The sequence below is a fragment of the Mustela nivalis genome, assembly GCF_964662115.1.
Source record: "Mustela nivalis genome assembly, chromosome: 9".
Taxonomy (NCBI): Eukaryota; Metazoa; Chordata; class Mammalia; order Carnivora; family Mustelidae; genus Mustela; species Mustela nivalis.
In genome coordinates, this window is record NC_139028.1 from 55978182 (window position 1) to 55997752 (window position 19571).

General features: G+C 36.1%; 1 long non-coding RNA gene across 1 annotated transcript in view; it reads left to right on the forward strand.

Moving 5' to 3' along the window:
* The window catches only part of LOC309873624, a 754649-nt gene that overhangs the window by 20211 nt on the left and 714867 nt on the right, over positions 1–19571 (forward strand). The gene's annotated exons all lie outside the window — the stretch shown is intronic.

The window sequence follows — 19571 nt, forward strand, 5'->3', positions numbered from 1 at the left end:
ATAGTCATTATTAGATAATTGTATAATGAAAAGACGTAGCCACTGTTACAGTCTAGCCTTGCTATTAGATGCTGTATTACTGAATAGGTCTGCTAAGGATGAGCAACAGAATTATTCTTTTAGGAAATTATGTCTGTTATTTCAAGAAAAAAAAACAAATTAGTTATGGGAAAGGTGAAAATAGTGGTTGACTTTCTTTCATATATAGTATGATTTCATATTATTTTTTAAAAAAATGTATGTGAAGAAACATCATACTAATTTTAATGCTTGGGGCTTCTAGAGACTTAACACAACCCCAGTTTATGAGATTGAACTAATTATTCACTTTTCTGTGCCTCAGTTTGATCTTATATAAAAAATTAATATATAAAATCCAACTCTCAGGAGGTTTGTGAAAAGTGAATGAAATAAAGTATATGAACAAACATTGACCACTTGCTGGCATATATTATTAAATACTTTATAAGTGCTACCATTGATTACTGTCCAACTGAATTCTGCCTTTACTTATGAGAATTTAAGTTTTAGTCATAAAAATAAGATTGTTTTCATGTAATCTTCCATAACCACTCTGCATTCATATGTAGTGATGACCAGATGAACAAATTTATTGAAGTTGTATTTCAACACATTGATAGTGACCTTGAAGTACTATGTATAAATGTGAATGATATTTAGGTGCATATGCATATACAATAGTCATAATATTGCATTGGGATTTTCCTAAAGTAGATTTTAATCTAAGATGATTGCTTGCTTATTTTGTTCTTTTTTTTGTTTTGTTTTGTTTTGTTTTGTTTTTAGTGACATCATATAGATAATGAAGCAAACACATGGTTAAAAAATACTATCCCTCCACCCCAGGGTAGTCCAGTTCATTCCCCTTGCTTCTGAGGGTTTTCCGCTTTAAATTTAAAGGCTCGATAAATGAGAACTAAAATTTAAAAAAATAAAAAAGCATTTAAATATAAAGCTATTTTAAAAAATAGTTAATAATACCAGCCTTTAGGAATAATCAAATCATATATTGGTTTATTGCTTTTTAATTTTTTAATCTTTTCCTAAGTATTTGTGTTTAACTGATATATATAATTTAATATAATGCCCTTGTTTACTTAATTTAAACACTAGTTTCATATCTTTAAATGCTCTCATTCTTTGCTAGTCTTATTTCAATGTTCTTAGACTATTTTAGTAATAATTTCTCTGCTTTCGTAAGCTATACCCTACTTTCTCCCACTTTGCTCCTTGCTCTACAAGACTAGGTTAATTCCCCCAATCATGCAGTTCAGAGTACTTACCCCAATTTAAACTCTATATTATGCTATTTTACTGCTGTGATTATAGTGGGAGTTATTTATGTGATTATCTGTTTCTCTTTCTCACTAGACTGTAAGATCCAGAATACCTGGGACTATTAATCTGTCTTTTTTGTCATTGTGACTACAAGGTATAGGATCGTAACTTGCTACTTGCCATAGGTTCTTTATAAATGACTGTAGGCATATTTTATCATTCTAGTCATGCTTTACCCAAACTTCTGTGTAGTTTAATGAAAATATATTCTCAGGCACATTTAGAAGAGAGACAGAGTAGTCCCACCTGGCATCTATTAACAGATAGAACTGAGGGAGGGTGGCCAAAATATAATACAGTATATGCCCTCAGTTGGTCCTCCTGGCCCAGTCTCTAAAACTGGCATCTGGAATCTGAGATAAAAGCAATAATGAAAATGATAGAGCTGTTTCACTAGAATCTGGCCTGTAAGAATCTGATGGGATTGGTTCCAATAACGAACTGAGAAGAAAGGAGAGAGGTTGTTTTGTTTGTTTGATTGACAGACAGATCACAAGTAGGCAGAGAGAGGAGGAAGTAGGCTCCCTGCTGAGCAGAGAGCCGGATGAGGGGCTCAATCCCAGAACCCTGGGATCAGGGCCAGAGCTAAAGGCAGAGGCCCTAACCCACTGAGCCAACCAGGCGCCCCAAGGACAGTGGTCTTTAGGCCAGAGCCTTTCTTTGAATATCGGGGTCTTATTCCTGAGCTTTAACAGTAATTTCCACACTTGCAATATTTAACCTTGTAGGACTTATTTATTTACTCACTTTTCTGTCATGGACAACAAAGATAATTTTGTTGAATGACTAAATAGTGAAAAGAAAATTAGTTCTAGAACATGCATGAAACTCTACCCTACTGGCTATCATATGTATTTAAAAGAAATGCAGGGCCTGAAACTTCGATGAAATGAGTGAGAATTCAGGAAATGTAATTTGTGACTGCTGCTATGACATTAATTTATTTTCCTCATCCTGTGACTTATAAACTCTAAAGTATGCCAAAAACCCATAACACATCTCTTCCTTGTAAGATTGGGTGAAATCAACAGCCTCAGATATTTAAAACCAAGTACAGTGCTTGTCCTGCTCAAAGTAACACTTGCAGAGATGAGCAGAACTGGATAGCATAAGTTCTTCTACTGATTAACTCTTGGATTTGGGGAGCTTTGAAGCCCAGTTTATTCATCCATAAAGTGTATATTATCACTTTTGTGTTAGACGTTTTTGTGAAGCATAAATGAGGCACAGCTTCTTGACTGTTCAGCAGGATAAGGCTAAGAGATGACTCTTACTGGAAGCAATCACTTATTTGCACATTGATCCTGTTGCTTTATTCTTGGAGGAGCTGCAGTTAGTTTTAGTATCTACCTTCATATTAATATTAATTATAAGAGTGAAGGTAATTTGTTATTAAAATGAAATGGTTGAGGGTGCCTGGGTGGCTCAGTGGGTTAAGCTGCTGCCTTCGGCTCAGGTCATGATCTCAGGGTCCTGGGATCGAGTCCCGCGTCGGGCTCTCTGCTCAGCAGGGAGCCTGCTTCCTCCTCTTTCCCTCTCTCTCTCTGCCTGCCTCTCTGCCTACTTGTGATCTCTCTCTGTCAAATAAATAAATAAAAAATCTTAAAAAAAATGAAATGGTTGAGTTCCCTTAACCTTATGAGAAGACAAATTCATTGCTCCCATTTGACTATTTTTGTGGTATTCAAGTGTGCATACTTTCAGTGTTTGCATTGTTTTTATTTAAGTTTTATGCAGATTAAAAGAAAACTCTCCCTAAGATATATTTTTAAAGATTTTTCTTATTTATTTAGTAGGAGTGAGGGAGTGTGGGGGGGCAGAGGGGAAGGGAGAGGGACAAGCAGACTCCATGCTGAGTGCAGAGCCCAACTCTGGGCTCAACCTCAGGACCCTGAAATTAGGATCCAGACTAAAGTCAAGAGTTGGCCACTTAATGGAGTGAGCCACCCAGACATTGCTGCTTTGTCATTAGTACTCTTAGGGTAAAAATAATCTTTATAATTTTCCAATTCAGAATGTGGCTAGTTAAATTAAATTCTATTTAATTAAATTCAGTGAAACTCCTGATTGGAGTATGATGCTTCGCTTTTCCCCAAATGTGCATGAAAAGAGTGAAAGTCATAGAAATGGAATGTGTCCTCATTTATGGTCAGTAAATAATGCTACAAGGAAAGCATTTCATTTGGAGGATTTGAAGTACTTACTGGTCATCAGTTCACTGGTCTGTCACAATCCCTTTTGCAGGCACTTTGGTTTATGTTGCTTTTGTTCCACATCTTGTCTGTGGGTCCTTCTTCTCTGGAGCTCAAGAAAAGAAACAGTTGTTTTGTGGATGAGTTGGTATTCATCCTTGCCCCATCTACTTCTGTAGTGTTTTTTAGAGAGCAAATCCTAGTGAGAGCATCACAGTGCTGGGGTTAGGGAGCCTATTTATCTCTGGTTCATGGCCTCAGTTGCTCACTGGCTTGTCTGTCTTACTAAAATTTTCATTCTTTTAGTTTGTATGTAACACTAATGTTTTTAACTCTGAAATACTCATATAGGACTATGACAGGACCCGTGAATTCTTTCATACAACCATCTACCGCTTAAGTCAGCCCAGAGCTGAATGTCTAACCTTGATGCAAAAGGTCAAGGATTCATTATACTTCATAATCATCAGGGCAATAAAAGAAGCAAATTTCCAAATTTTAAGCTCTCAGATGAAGATACCTTGTTTTGAAGAATTGAGGTATCTCAATGATTCAAATCATTGCAAGTGCTGGATTTGCTTATTGGATAGACATTTGTTCAGACCTAGTGTGGGGCTTACTCCAGATTGACTGTAGAAGGCAATGCTTGATTCAGAGCCTCCCTATTCTTATTTTTTAGTTATAGTAGTTGAAGGCATTTTAGGTTATCTATCTTATATTCCATATGCCATGTGCTCCAATAACTTAGCGACATATCTTATTCTGAAAAACATCATGCTCTGAACTTTTCCTTCATCAAAGCCATTGTTGCTATTGATCCTTTAGCTTGGATTTCCAAATATTCTGTACTTTCTATTATGGCTCTAATCACCTGCACACACCAAGCACTTGTACATGTGTACACACACACACAGGCAGGCACACATGTATATATATATACATATATGCATACATATATACATATATATACATATATACATACATATATATATATATATATATATATATATATATATATATATATTCTTTCTGTAAGCAGAGAATATTGTATGTTCAAGGGTCAGCTTAGTTAGACCTTCTCCATTTAGCTTCCCTTGATTCTGTGGACTTGTAAGGATCAAATGCTGTATTTATAGACCTTTATATAAGTATTTACTCATTCATTTTTGTGTATTTTAAAAAGCATTTTGTGGTATTTTGGAAAGCATATTGTAGTATTATAAGATACTTGATAATTTATTATAATTGTATTGTATTATAATATATTGTAATATCATAAGATACTTGATAATTATTTTCTGATTTTCTTTCAGGAGAAGTAGAAATAAAATGACCCTAATGAATATGGTAGTGATGCATAGCTCTAATGTTGATTACATTTCATTATAATATGGATATAAGTGATAATACCAATTTTGAATTCTGCTTGATGTTTTTGATGGAGATATATATCTCCATCATAGTGGACATAAAAATGATAACCCACATTACCCACCCCAGTAAAATCCCCAATGAAACAAAAAGTATAAACAAATAAAAGGCAATGGCATTTCCAGTGACATATTCTGGTCTGAGTCTTGAAAACCCAGGATAGACCAATAGGTGGTCAGAAGTTCTTCTTGAGTTAAAGCCACCTTATGGTGTAATTTTTCCTTTTTGGGTGGTATTCAAAATTATCAGAGAAATTGTAGGTACATCAAATCCTCCAAATGCTTTCTTGTAGAAACCTAGCCTCTCATATTTACATGTGGGTTTTGCATTGGCCATAAAAAAAAAAATCCTGAAAAGAAGATCCAAAACCAACTTGGAATCACTATTAACTTGAACTAAATAAAAAGAGACAATATTTACTAAACTATCTGGTTTCCTTTTCAATCAAATATATCATTTAACTTAGACTATTAATTGTAAGGAGTCCCAGATTACTTGATAGTTGGTCACAGTACAAAAACAAACTGAGTTGTGAATTATCACATGCAAGAGAAATTGGGGTTGACCTGAATTAGACCTGAAAATATAGGAGAAGGAGTTTATAGATAGAAGAATGTCTACTGTTTTTCAGATATAATGTTTGGTGTCTTAACCTGTACCATCTTTAAATAGTTTTTGATAATTCCTTGAGATTTTGAAAGTATCTTTACCTTAAAGATGCCTCTGGAACTCCATGGTTTTGGGAATCAGTCTCTCCCCAGAGAGACAGAGCTTGGGAGGGATATTCATGGCCCACTAAAGATAGAAAGAATTGAGAAAATAAATGGCCTGGTCAAATAAAACAAATATTTAATAATTAGCAGTCATTTTCCAGAATGGAAATTAAGAAGATGAATATAAAACTGGTTTTCTGTACCCTCATCCCCTTGCGGTATGGGTTAACTAACATTAGAAGCATTGCTCTTTTAAATCCAAAGACTATTACAAAGAACAATGAAAATCTACCATATGCACCAACGAACATATTACGTGCATTGGGAGAAATGTGACGCACTTGCAAATCACCTGCAAATCATTTAACAGGAGAGATAATTAAAACTATCCCCACCTTAATTCCACACATAGTCATTCTCTGGATTCCAATTTCACCCATCATCACATTTTTAACAGGAATCATTACAAAACCAATTATTCATCTTCAAAAACTTATTTGTTGTTTGTCACATGCTCACATTCATCCTCAAGCATAAGGGCAACTGGATTCTAGTCTAGTCATGTTCAAATTGTAAGATCATGGCCAAACTGAACCGGTCAGATTCAGTGATGGGATGGTTTTATCTAATTGGTGTCAGTTGTCTGTTGTAGCTCTAAGACGTTACGATTTGATCTACTCTTCTCCCCCCTTTTATCCTTTCTCTTCTCCCTTTTCCTGTTCTCTCTCTATCCCACCCCCTCCCTCTTACTGCACACCCCTCTCTTTTATCCTTACTGCAATTCCTAAGATCTGGACTACTTGTCTCATGACTCTGGAATTTACTGCTCTGGATCTCACTTTCTCCAGGTTAAGCTCCATGGTGTCTGACCACCTTATGCTCATAACGTGAGGCTAGACACCTTTGTCCATCTGTGAGTCACCATTAGAGGTGCAGGAGTGAGGTGATTAAAGTATTGGGTTTGAGTTCAGTATTGGGTTTGAGCTCCTCCTCTAGCTTTGGGATATTATTAGCCCCTTCCCTTATCTCTACTCCATTCTTCTTCAACTGGCCAAATTTCTTGATTACTACTTCATTTCCTTTTCCTGTTTTGAAATGTCATTTTGTCCAGTATTCTTCTATTGTTCAAACTGACGTAGCCACCCTGGATATGTTTAATTTTTAAAAACACCAAAATCTCTTCCATGTCAAAACTTTTATCCTTCGTCCCCTTGGCTTGGATGCATCTGCTACTAGCTCTTGGGAGGAGATAGTGCTCATGCTTCAGATTTATGTTAAAATCTTTTCTAGGGGCACCTGGGTGGCTCAGTGGGTTAAGGCCTGTGCCTTCAGCTCAGGTCATGATCTTGGGGTCTTGAGATCGAGCCCTGCATCGGGCTCTTTGCTTAGCAGGGAGCCTGCTTCCTCCTCTCTCTCCCTCTGCCTGCCTCTCTGCCTACTTGTGATCTCTGTCTGCCAAATAAATAAAAAAATAAATAAAAATTAAAAAAAAATCTTTTCTTGACACTCATACATAGTTTTCCATCCACAGTCCTGCTTTTCCTCTTTAATAGCAATGTGTTACTTTATAGCATTTTTATCAAATAAAAATCATAAATATGTGTGTTTACTTCTTTATCTTTAATATTGTAAGCTCCACAAGGAAAGAATTTCTGTCTACTTGATTTACCATTCTTACCAATACCTAATGCTATTCTTGACACCCATTGGAGATGAAATGTCTATCGAATGAATGAATGGATATGTGACCTTTGTCTTCCCCATCTGTAAGATGGGGAAAATAACCCTGACCTCACATTAATTTATTTATCTGGAATTAAAATTTGGTAGGCTCTCAAAGAATGGTGCTTGTTATTTGACTGATAAGAACTAACTGATGAGATCAGAATGTTGGACCTAATAGGTGTAGAAATGTGGAAGACATACCAATGGGCAGGGATCCCTGAGAAGTTTCTCTTTTTACACCTGACATATTATTGTTCATACAACCGCATGTTTCCTTAGCTCAGGCCTCTGAGCTGAACTCCAATAGCAGCTCACAGAGTTCAAACAGGATCTTGGTCAGCTGTTCTGAGGCTTGTCTAGATAAGCGGAAGGCAGCTGCTGTATCTCACGTGGAAGCCAGTTTCTCTGCATTGCTCCCTTTGGCAGTTAATTGGTCATATCATCTCTTTCTCATAATATTATACTCCTCCCCTGTAACTTTATTTGTAATCTTGAGCAAATGCTGTTGCCTTCTGAGCCTAGGTTTTCTAATCTATAAGGCTGGAATTGTAATAGCATTCTCACTTTTTGTGTAAGATTGATGAGAAATGAAAACCGTTTCTGTCGTGTATTGTTAATGTGATCTCAGGTAGTGTTTTAGCTACGCAAAGCTTCAATTTCCACACGTGTATGGTGGGATAACAATAATCAGTTCCTCTGTGTAGTAAAAACAAATTAATACAGAGTCTGTGAAGTCAAAGTGGAATCTATTAAATATTTTTCCCACCATGTATATAATATAGCTGTGTTTCTAAAGCCTGCTGACCATTCTCTCTGTCCTTCTAAAGACTGGTTTGGAAAAATAAAAAATGCATGTATTTCATAATTAAATAACACTTGCAAATTGATGGAAGCAATATAACAGAGGAGTTACTGGAGAAGGCAGATATTCATGTGAGTTGGAACACAAGGGATAGCTTCATGGACAGAATTCCATAGATCTGAATAAGGAAAAGTGGGACACAAAAATAAGACCTCAATTGGGAAACAACAATAGATGCAATTTAGTTCAGGGGGTCATTAACCATTTCAGTCTTTCTTGCTTTTGTCTATCCTTCCTAGTTCTTTGGCACAGAATGTGACCTTGATAGACTGAGTTATTTAACTAGAACTTTCCTGTTGCTGAATTAGCATAGAGTACCCTAGTTTTTAATCCATCTCTCTTTTGAGAATTGGTTAATTAATGTTTTCATCTTAGCTAATTAATATTACTAATTTTTTTTTCCCTTCAAGACTCTACAAAGTATAAAGGAATTTTCTGGATAAAACACATTGGTCACACTAGGTAAAGATGAGGGTACAAGAGACAGCTCCCTACAAGAACTCAAAATTGGTCATGGGCAGTGTGTTTTTCTCCAAACAAGACCTAGCATGAAGAACATTGGAGTGGCTGGTGTTGGATTAACGAAGACCACTTTTGTCCCTCTCTGGGACAAACATAGCCAGTTCTTCTATAGCTGAAAATGTCTTCTCACTGACTATTAGGCCTGGATGCTAAAAGAGGCTCTCCAATTGACAAACTCTGATAGAAACAGGAAGGGCTTCGATTCCATGTTGCTGAGAATAACACTTTGTGTACTGAGATGTGCGCTTTCAGCATTATCATTTATTTTAAAGATAGCCATGTAAACATGCTGAAAGCTGTAGTTTGTTTTCTCCTGCCAGGTGTCCAGAGTACACATGGGACTAGAGGCTGTCCTAGGTCAGCTAATACATGCAGTGTTCATATTAATACACCCCCCAAATCCAACCACTATAAATGATCAGTTTCTCATTAATATCCTCATCGAATAGACTTCCCACTTTCTATCAGAAAACAGTCTTTTAATCTTAATAAATTGAACTTCAGTGCCTTTCTTTGGAAAAGAGTGCTGTGAAGTGTGTAAACCTGGTAATTCACAGACCTGTACCCCTGGGGATTAAAATATATGTTTATAAAAAATAAAAAGTTAAAAAAAAAAAAAAGAAAACAGCTTTAATGATCATATTGAAAGGAAAATAGGGCCAATGATATTTACCTCTTGACTTGTGAGGATGAAAGACTGTGGGTACACAAATAGACTAGCACATAGAAGAGTGACCGCAAATGAGAATGTGTGTCATTTCCCTTTTCCTTGCAACTAGTATAAGGTAAACACACAGTAGACCCTCAGTGACTGCTTATTGAGTGAGTGGCTCATCCAACCCTTGCATAGGTAGTCAAACTTGTACAGTGCTACATTTGAATCCATTTCTGAAAATGAGATTACTATATTTGTGCAACTTTTTTCAGAAGACCACTATTTTTGAGTGTATAATTTGGGGGAAAGTAGAACTAAGCCACATTTTCTTAGCTTTTAGAATCCCAATACCCAATATTCATTTATAGCCTTTTATTTTCAAAACAACAAGTATACAGATTTTTTTTTTAAAAAGTAGAGCTATTTTCTTTTAAGAACCCAAAGTATAATATAGGAGATAATTCCTTAATATACAAAACCCATTTGTTATATAGTTGAAAAAGCAAATGTATTATACAGCTACAGAAAAGTCAGATATTTTCTTAGGATTTCAGCAAGAAAAGAAGCAGAAGATACCAAACAGGCTCACATATGTTCACTGATTTGCTTTATATTCAGAGAAATCCAATCTCTTTATGCCAGTGTCAGAACTGACTACATTATTTACAGTGCCCAGTGCAAAATGAAAATGTGAGAACTGACCTTTATTCAAAAATATAAAATTTTTCCTTTCTTCTGGGGACTCTTTCTCAACCTGTCATAGTGTTTTTTATTTGCTTTTAATGTCACACTCCTTTAGGCAACGGATACTCCTGGGACACACGCAGACCTTCATGGCATCCCAGGCTCCACCGTGCAAATCAGGGTGTATATATGACCCACCAGCTGGCAGATCCCTCCTCCCCCTCCCAACCAGCTGTTCCCCGTCAGAGTGAGAAGTAGATCCAGGCATCTTCCCCTCCCATATGTCTGCTGATCCCCTTACCCATGGGGATGGGCCATGGGACAAGTGGAGTCTTTGTCCTGGGCACACACCTGGCTGAGGGGTGTACCAAAGGTCATCCATTAAACTGTGTGGTCAGCTTAAGGCAGGGAAGGATGCTGCCAGGTCCCAGCCTGAGACCCTGCTGGGCTGACATATTTCACCTTGATTCTCCCTATATCCATACCCAGACCCATGCAGGGGGTGCAGAGCTACAGTGGTTGCTGGGTGGCATGGAGGACGGCAGGTTGAATGGACCTAAAATACCTGGGAACAGAGAATCAGGCCCTGCGAAATCCATGTCAAGGGAGGTAGGTAGAAGGTAGGTAGACATCCAGGGAGGACATGACTTTGAGCCAAGTATTCAAGTCCTCAGAGCATTCTTCATTGTCCTCTTGGAATTCGTTTTCAAAACACAAATGCAATGATGACTTTCTAAGAATTTCAAGATAACTTACTAAGAACTTCAAGAATTTAATGCAGAGCATTAAACCCAAATGCAAGACCCTCTGGGCATGGGCATGGAGGCCTATGGGACTTCTCTGCTTGGGTACTTGGCCAGTATTCTACTCAGGCAAAATATGAGAGAACAGGTATTACATCTTACTGATGGCACGGTTTATTCCCAGAGCTAAATGGCTTTTAGGAAAGTGTGAAGCTAGGGGTTGGGGTGGACTGCAGAGCTAATCAAAATTTCTAATCTCGAAAGTTGCAACCTTAACCATTTCAGGATGGAAGAGCTCTTACTCAAGGGCTGCAGTGGGAAGGTGGTAGGACTGAGGAAACTCCCAGCTGAGTGTGTTGGTTTGGTCACTGCTCTGTTACCTACAGGTCTCAACATTCATTGGGATTGGCCTTCACATACACTCAAAATGAAAAGGAATACTTTGGAGTTAATGTCCTATAAGGATTGATGATGGCTTTTCAGATAAGGTGCAGCTGAGTCCTGCTTCTGTTTTTGTGACTGTCTGATCATGGCAAGTTATTCTGTTACCTCTGACCTTTAGTCTCCTTATTTGTAATGTAGGGATAGTACCTCCCTTGCAGAGTTCTTGGGAAGTTAAACGGACTGAAATCTATTGAAAAATGTCATCTAACTTTAAGAAACTAATGTTTACTTGCTAGTAGTTGTTAGCTTTTCTTCCTTTCTTTCTCTCTCTCTCTCTCCCTTCCTTCCTTCCTTCCTTCCTTCCTCTGTCTCTATTTATTTTTTTCTCTCTCTCTCCCTCCTCCTTCCTCTCCCCCTTCTTTTTTTTTCTTTCCTTCTTTCTTTCTTCCTTTTTTTCCTTTTCTTCTGAAGAAGATGTAAGTTTATTGACTAGACCTACAAGGCAGAGCAGCAGAGATGAAACTATCTGACCACCTTTCTTCCTGTCCGTCTTTCTGTCCTACTTCCCTCCTTCCTTCTCCCCTTCCCTTTCCCTTCCTTTTCCCTTTTTTTTTTTTTTTCTCTTTCCTTTCCCTTCTCTTTCCCCCTCCTTTCCCTTCCCTTCATCCTCAGGATATCTCTCAACTTAGTGCTGTAATTGTTTAAGAAATCATTAGGAGGGAGATTCGGATGACTGAGAGAATCTATAGCAACATACTTTATGTAATCAGTGATGTCTCAACAAAATGTTTGAAATGAGAAGACTATAGCACATGATCTGTTGCATGAAGCAGAAGTCAGATCCCACATGAATTTCTCTAAATCTGGAAACTTCTTCTCTAGTACAGGCAAAGCAGATGTATACAGAGGAATGCTGTTGGCTCAGGGGCAGAAGTTCTTTAGGAGAGAAGTTGGAGAGCATCCTTGGTTTGGAATGAGTATCAGACGTTTAAGGTAATAACACAGGGCTAGAGATGAGGTATCTATCTAGGGTGTTTCTCTGGTCTTGCCCTTGACTTTGAGGAAGTTTCTTAACATGTATGAGCTTCCATGATTTTTTATCTAGGAATAGCAGGGATGAGCTTGGAAGAGGTCAGTGAGGAATGTGTAACTGTATATGTATAATTTTAACTTTTGTTTTCAGAGCAGAGGCAGCTCCCAGGAAACTGTTAACATACCAGAGTGAGATGAATCTAATGTCTGTTGTGGAAACACAACTTTGTCACTGGAATAAATGCCCCTTTACCTTTCACTAGCTCCTGTGTATCCAGTTTAATTTTGGGGGAAAAAAGATTTGGATAAACCAAACCAGATTTCAAAATACCAGTTATGGACTTAATGTTTTGCATCCTTTCAAAATTCATATGTTGAAATCTTAATTCCCAGTATGGTGGTATTTGGATGGCACATTTGGAAGGTTTGTGAGGGCTGATAAGGAGAAAATGAAAACAGGGCGATCATGATGGGATTAGTTTCTTTATAAAAAAAGGAAAAATGCCCCTCTGTTTCTCACTCTCTTTACTATGTTAGCATACAGGGAGAAAGTGACGTCTGTAAGCCCAGAAGTTTTCCTTTACCAGGAATCTTATCTGTTAGCACCTAGATTTTGGACTTCCAGTCTCAAGAGCTGTGAAAAAAAAAAAAAATGTCTCTTATTTAAGCCACCCAGTCTCTGAATTTTTTTTATAGAATCCAAAGCTGACTAAGACAGTTCCCTAAAACTTTTTGAAAGGAGGTTGGGTTTTGATTTTAAAAAACTTTCTGAACTGAGTTTTGTGCTCAGATGGATTCTGATGATGTGGTCATTTATTGCTCTAGACTCAAGGAAAGTTTCTGTATTTTGATGAACTATTTATTATTGGAGCCCACAATTGTCCTCTGTATTAAACATAAAACAAATATATAGACTATGAAACTTAAATCATAGTTTCCTGTCTTAAAACATACTTTCCAAACTATGTCGACCATATAAATTATTTATTTATTTCTAAAAGATTATTTATTTATTCACTTATTTATTTATTTTAGAGAGTGAGCACAAGCAGGGGGAGGGGCAGAGTAGAAGAGAGAGCAAATTCTCAAGCAGACTCCCCGTTGAGTGTGAATTCTGATGTGGGACTCTATCCCAGTACGTTGAGATCATCATTATCTGAGCCGAAATCAAGAGTTGGCTGCTTAACTTACTGAGCCTTTTAGGTTCCCCCATATAAATTATATTGATAAGATTTGTCTATTTGGATTAGTCTGATGGCTGAACTTATCATTAGTGTAGGTAATTGAAAAACTTTAAGGTTGATGCTTTTGCATATATATTCTCAAACTCAGGTATTAGTTTTACTAAAATAATCTGTGTTATATCCAGATGGATTTTTAGTCACTAGCAATTATTTGTGTTTTTCTGTTTTGTTTTAGCTATTTAATATCAGGAAGGGATTTAATAAATGTATTCATCATTTAAGAAGTAGAATTTAAGTTTTTTTTAAAGTATTGCTTAAGATGGAAGTGTTACTCAGAAGTACAATTCATTTATTTAGTATTATTTTTATCTCAAATATGGACATTAGCTGGCAATTTGATCCTTAATTTCCATATAATCTGATACAAGGGTACACATGACTAATTTAGAAATTATATTAACTTGGAAAAAGGGGTCTGGATACTCCCAAAAAACAGTGTAAGAAACAGTGGACTCTTCACATTGGCATTAACACAGGATTGAGTTACTCAGGCAATTAGAAAAACAGAATGATTTAATGAAGATAACATATCACATAGGACATGTTATTAAAATAAGGCAGAGAAAGTTTACTTATTTGACTTTAAAACTCATTGAAATCCATTATATTGGATTTAGATCAAGGACCAAGAGATGAAATTGCACCTTCCTCAAGATGCTGAGAAGATTAGGCAATGACCTGGTACTGCAGTTTGCAGATATATCCTTGATGAATGTTTATTCTTCCTTAATGAGCACAGTATTTCCCTCTGAGTGCTAATAGCAAAAATACCAAGATATGTTACTCACAAAACATCTGCTGCAGCGCTGTACCTTATATATTTAAGATCCAAAGTAGATAATTTTTTGACATATTTATTTTTAGGGATACTCATGTAGTGAAGTTAATAATGATAACAGACAGAAAAGAAACATAGTGAAAATTTCCTTTTATTGAAATATTTACATATAATTCCACAAAAGTAAACAAATTAAATGTTACAATTTAAAGTAAGGGAAAATTGAATTGTACTTTTAAACTAATATTTTTATTTTGTATTATTTTTTTAAAAAGATTTTATATATGTATTTGAGAGATAGAGTGCACATGAGCACAGTCTGGGTGGGGGATAGGGGCAGAAGGGGAGGGAGAAGCAGTCTCCCTGCTGAGTGGGAAGCCAAATGCTGGCTCCATCTCAGGACCCTGGGATCATGACCTGAGGCAAAGGCAGATGCTTAACTGACTAAACCACACAGGTACTACAGAAATTATTATTATTAATTATTATTATTATTATTATTTTAGTGATATATAATGTATTATTTGTTTCAGGGGTACCGGTCTGTGACTTATCAGTCTTACACATTTACAGAGCTCACCATAGCACATATCCTCTCCAATACCTATCACCCTTTTTAAAAAGGAAAAAAGTTATACCTACATATTACTAGCATAGTAATAAATTACATTGACTGTTTTAAGTCCTGACTTCTGCAAATTTGTCAATGAGTGCATAAAAATTGATCTTCTCTAATATTTATGATCAGTAGCCAGTATCACTAGATAATATCAATCTACCTCTGCTTATAGTTGATTAGAAGATACTTTTTATATTTTTGAAGTTTCATTTACATATATATTTACATATGCATTTACATATATCATATACTATACATTTTATATATATGTACAATACACATTTATATATCTATATGTTTCATATATAACATTCAGAGAGTGAAAAAGAGAGAGAGAGAATGCAAGTCTGGCAGAAATTCACAAGAAATCCCCATTTCAAATATCTTCCAGAAATTTTAGTACTCTGTGTTTATTTCTTTGCAGTAGGTTTCGAACACTTGTAACATCTTTACCATTTAAAGAATTTAAACAGGAATAGCACCTGAGTGGCTCGGTGGGTTAAAGCCTCTGCCTTTGGCTCAGAACATGATTCCAGGGTTTTGGGATCCAGCCCCACATGGCGGCGGGGGGGGGGGGGTGTCTCTGCTCAGCAGGGAGTCTACTTCCTCCTCTCTCTCTGCCTGCCTCTCTGCCTACTTGTGATCTCTGTCTGTTAAATAAATAAATAAAATCTTTAAAAAAAATAGAATTTAAATAGGAATATAAGTTCCAAGTACTCACATGCAGCAATCCATAGTCCTAAAGTGACTTACGTTGCATTTGATTGCCTTTATGTAACTGCTGTGCTATCATTGCTTATTTTGAATTGATAGTTTCATGTAGGAATATAAAATATTAGTAGTACTCTTTGGTATCTTTTAATTTTTTCTTCGAATTTCTAGTATATCCATAATAATAATGAGTCTAACCACCAAGAAGAAATTCTGTGAAGATAGAATGAGAGGTGAAATGCCAAAATTCCTTGAATAAAATAATAGCTCTAGACACATTTTAGGTATGACTATTGTTAATGCTATTTTATATTAACTGTTGAAGGAGAAAAATAAGTTGTATCTAGTTGTATCTTTATTATGGATAATATTGAAATACAAATGTTACCTTCCTGCAACAAGCTTTTTTTTTTTTTGGCTGATTGCATGGGAAATTTAACTTTTTAAAAAAAATAAAATTTGTATATTTATAAAAGAAATGTAGTCGGTGGGGACTAAAATATAGACTAGTACATGTAATAGAGAAAGAAGAGTGGCACCTTAGTGGCTCAGTCGGTTAAGTGTCTGCCTTCGGCTCAGGTCATGTTCTCAGTGTCCTGGGAAAGAGCCCCACATTAGGCTCTCTGTTCAATGGGGAGTCTGCTTCCCCCTCTCTCTCTGCCTGCCTCTTTGCCTACTTGTGATCTCAGTCTGTTAAATAAATAAAATCTCTTTAAAAATTTTAAAAAAATAGAGAAAGAAGAAAATGGTCATCCATAACTTTTCTTCTTCCATTCCCAGAGAAAACTGTTATTAAGATTTTGATGTAGGGGAAGCTTTTCTGAAAAATATTAGGCTCAAGGAATCAAAGCACAGACTCAGGATGATTCTTTTCTTAGAAAGGAGTATATTCTGGTTGTTCCTACTCACATCTGAAGTTCAGAGTATGATTTTCAATTCTGCAGTATTTAAGAAATACCGGTGTGATAGAGTGAAATTTGCCCACCAAACAGTACTCATGGGAGAATAATGCCTTGTGTATTCTCTGCAAATTGTATTAGAGAATCTCTCCACAATACACTATGGGAAGTGCCTCAGCTGAATGACATCAGTGTCCAGTGGAAAGGGCAGCAGAAGAAAATTTCAGGGGATTGGTGTGCTATCTGACATTACCCATTGCGTTGGGGAGTGGTAAATTTGGAAAAGCCTATCCCAGCGGAACTTATATTCTCAATATACAGAAGAGAAAACTAAGGTTCAAAAAAAAAAGGAAGGGCTTTCCTACACTTTAAAAGACTAGACTCTAACACCTAGAAAATTTAATAATCTGGTTTGCTTAGCTCTTCTTTCTGTTTAAAGAGCTGGGGATAAAGGTGATTGGAAGAAAGTGGGAGAGTCTGGCCGTGGTCAGCAGAATGGGTGGCTGGAAGAAAGGACTGAGCTGTTCACCGTATGTACTTAGTTTTGCCTGGAGAAGAGAGCAAGTAGGAGACTTTCAGTGTAAATCCAGTATGAACTGTGAGGGCATCTTCAGAGACTGAATAAATTGATAGAATTTGTGGTAAACCTATGATACTTATTGGAGCTATTATAAATATCTTATTAAATGGTAGCATTTTTTACATGATAATGTCCAAATAAAAATCTTTTGCCTTCATCTCTGAGATGATTTTGAGGCTTTTCCCATTTCTTATTTAAAATAGTGAGGGGCGCCTGGGTGGCTCAGTGGGTTAAGCTGCTGCCTTCGGCTCAGGTCATGATCTCAGGGTCCTGGGATCGAGTCCCGCATCAGGCTCTCTGCTCAGCAGGGAGCCTGCTTCCCTCTCTCTCTCTCTCTTTCTCTCTCTCTCTGCCTGCCTCTCCATCTACTTGTGATTTCTCTCTGTCAAATAAATAAATAAAATCTTTAAAAAAAAATAAAATAAAATAGTGTACGTGGGTCTTGTCTAGGTCTAGAATAAACAGGTATTGACAATTTACCTTCCTATGGTATAGAAGTTAATATTGTTGGTTACTTCAGAGTCAGCCCTAAATAAATAAATTACACACACACACACACACACATACACACATACATGCATACATATATTCAACATCTTACTTTCTCTAAAATTTCCCTAAAGGAACAACTATCAAAGAATACTAGACAGTTTATTTGTCTTTCTATTTTCTTTAGGAGGAACTAGGAAACTAAAAATGAATAGGAGAAAAATTTTCTTTTAATTAAAGCATTGGAGTTATTTGTAGAGTATTTGTAGTATCTAAATCATACTGAAATATTGATTTTAATGCTTTCATTTTAAAATAATTTTAATTACCTGCTTTTTAAAAAAGGCAATGAATATGAAGTAAAATTTTAGATAAAATAAATCCCAAAATAAGACAGATATCAAAAACAAATAGGCAGGGATACCCGGGTGGCTTCATTGGTTAAGCGTTTGCCTTCGGCTTAGATCATGATCCTATAGTCCTGGGATCCAGATCCACAATGGGCTCCTTGTTGAGCAGGGAGTCTGCTTCTCCAGCTCCTGCCACTCCCCGCTTGTGCTCTCTCTCTCTCACACACACATATATATATATATAATCTTCTAAAAAATAGGCAAAGAAAAGTTAAAAGAAAAATCAGGTCTCAGAAACGTGGGTAGATATACTTAAAAAAATATCCTGGAAAACTAAAAGGTATAAATCAAAGGATACTCACAGAACTAGCGAAAGGCGTACATTAAGCCTTAACTATGTTTAGCACATATGTATAGTATTAAATGTGAGGATTGGTAGAACAGACTTTATCATCATTGCGAATATTTCTAGACTTTTAATAGAAGATTTATATTGCAGCTTCACAACCTTTGTCTCATAAACATAAGGTTTTATTTCCAATACTCGAGACTGATGGAATCAATTTGAGTTTTAATTCCACCTAACATACCAGACCTTCAACTCATTAAAAGTCAGCAGCTTATAAATGCAGTGTTGATCCTTATGATTAATTTAAAGTCTTATCCAATATCCAATAATATTAATGATTCCACTTGCTGAATTTAGTGCTCAAGTGTTCTAGTGAAAGTGAAAGTACATTTCCTAAGTAGTTTTGTATTTACGTTTACTACTGTTGGTTTTACAAGACTTTTGGTTGTTGAAACTTAACATTAAATATTGCATTTACTCATTACAGACCTCAAAACATTGATTGTTGAAATTTCTTGCAATAAAGTATTGAAACCTCAAGTAAGTATGAATAAAAGACATTAAACTTTTAGCAATCAATGTAGCTTACAGCTAAAATTTGCTTGTCATTTCATGTACCTTGCGTAACTTTCAGAGTCTTCTGATATCTTTAAAATCTCTCTTCCCTTCTCTATGTCTCATGTTCTGCATATCATAATATTATTCAAACTTTCTGTTCAAGTATACAAATATAATAATTTTCTCTCTGATAATATTTAGCAGATGATGAGCTAGCTTTGAGTGCATGCTTCACATAGAAGCCCCTTATTTCCTGACTTACTCCTCATTATTAATCATCTATACCATTTTATTATTTTTTCCATTGATCTTATTCAGTATCTGGAGGTATGTGGAAAAAGGAAATTAGTCTACTGTTAATGGTACTACTATAGTTCCTGTCTGTATCCTCGTTTCTTAGCTAAGTTCTTAATCATGGCAGGGATGTAAATTGCTGGCTGGCAAATGAATGAATGAATGAGTGAATGAGTGGGGGAAAGCTATTTTCCTATAAAAAGATACCAATCAAATGGAAAACTCTGATTTAAAATCATAGCATCTGGGAATTCGTGAGTATTACCAATCTCATTTCACAGAAGAAAAAACAAGTTTCAACAAGTTTGTATGATTTGTCAAGGCTTTGAAATAATAAATCCACTTCTATAATCCAAGTGAACGACTAATCCGTAGCCTAATTTGAAACAGTGTATTTT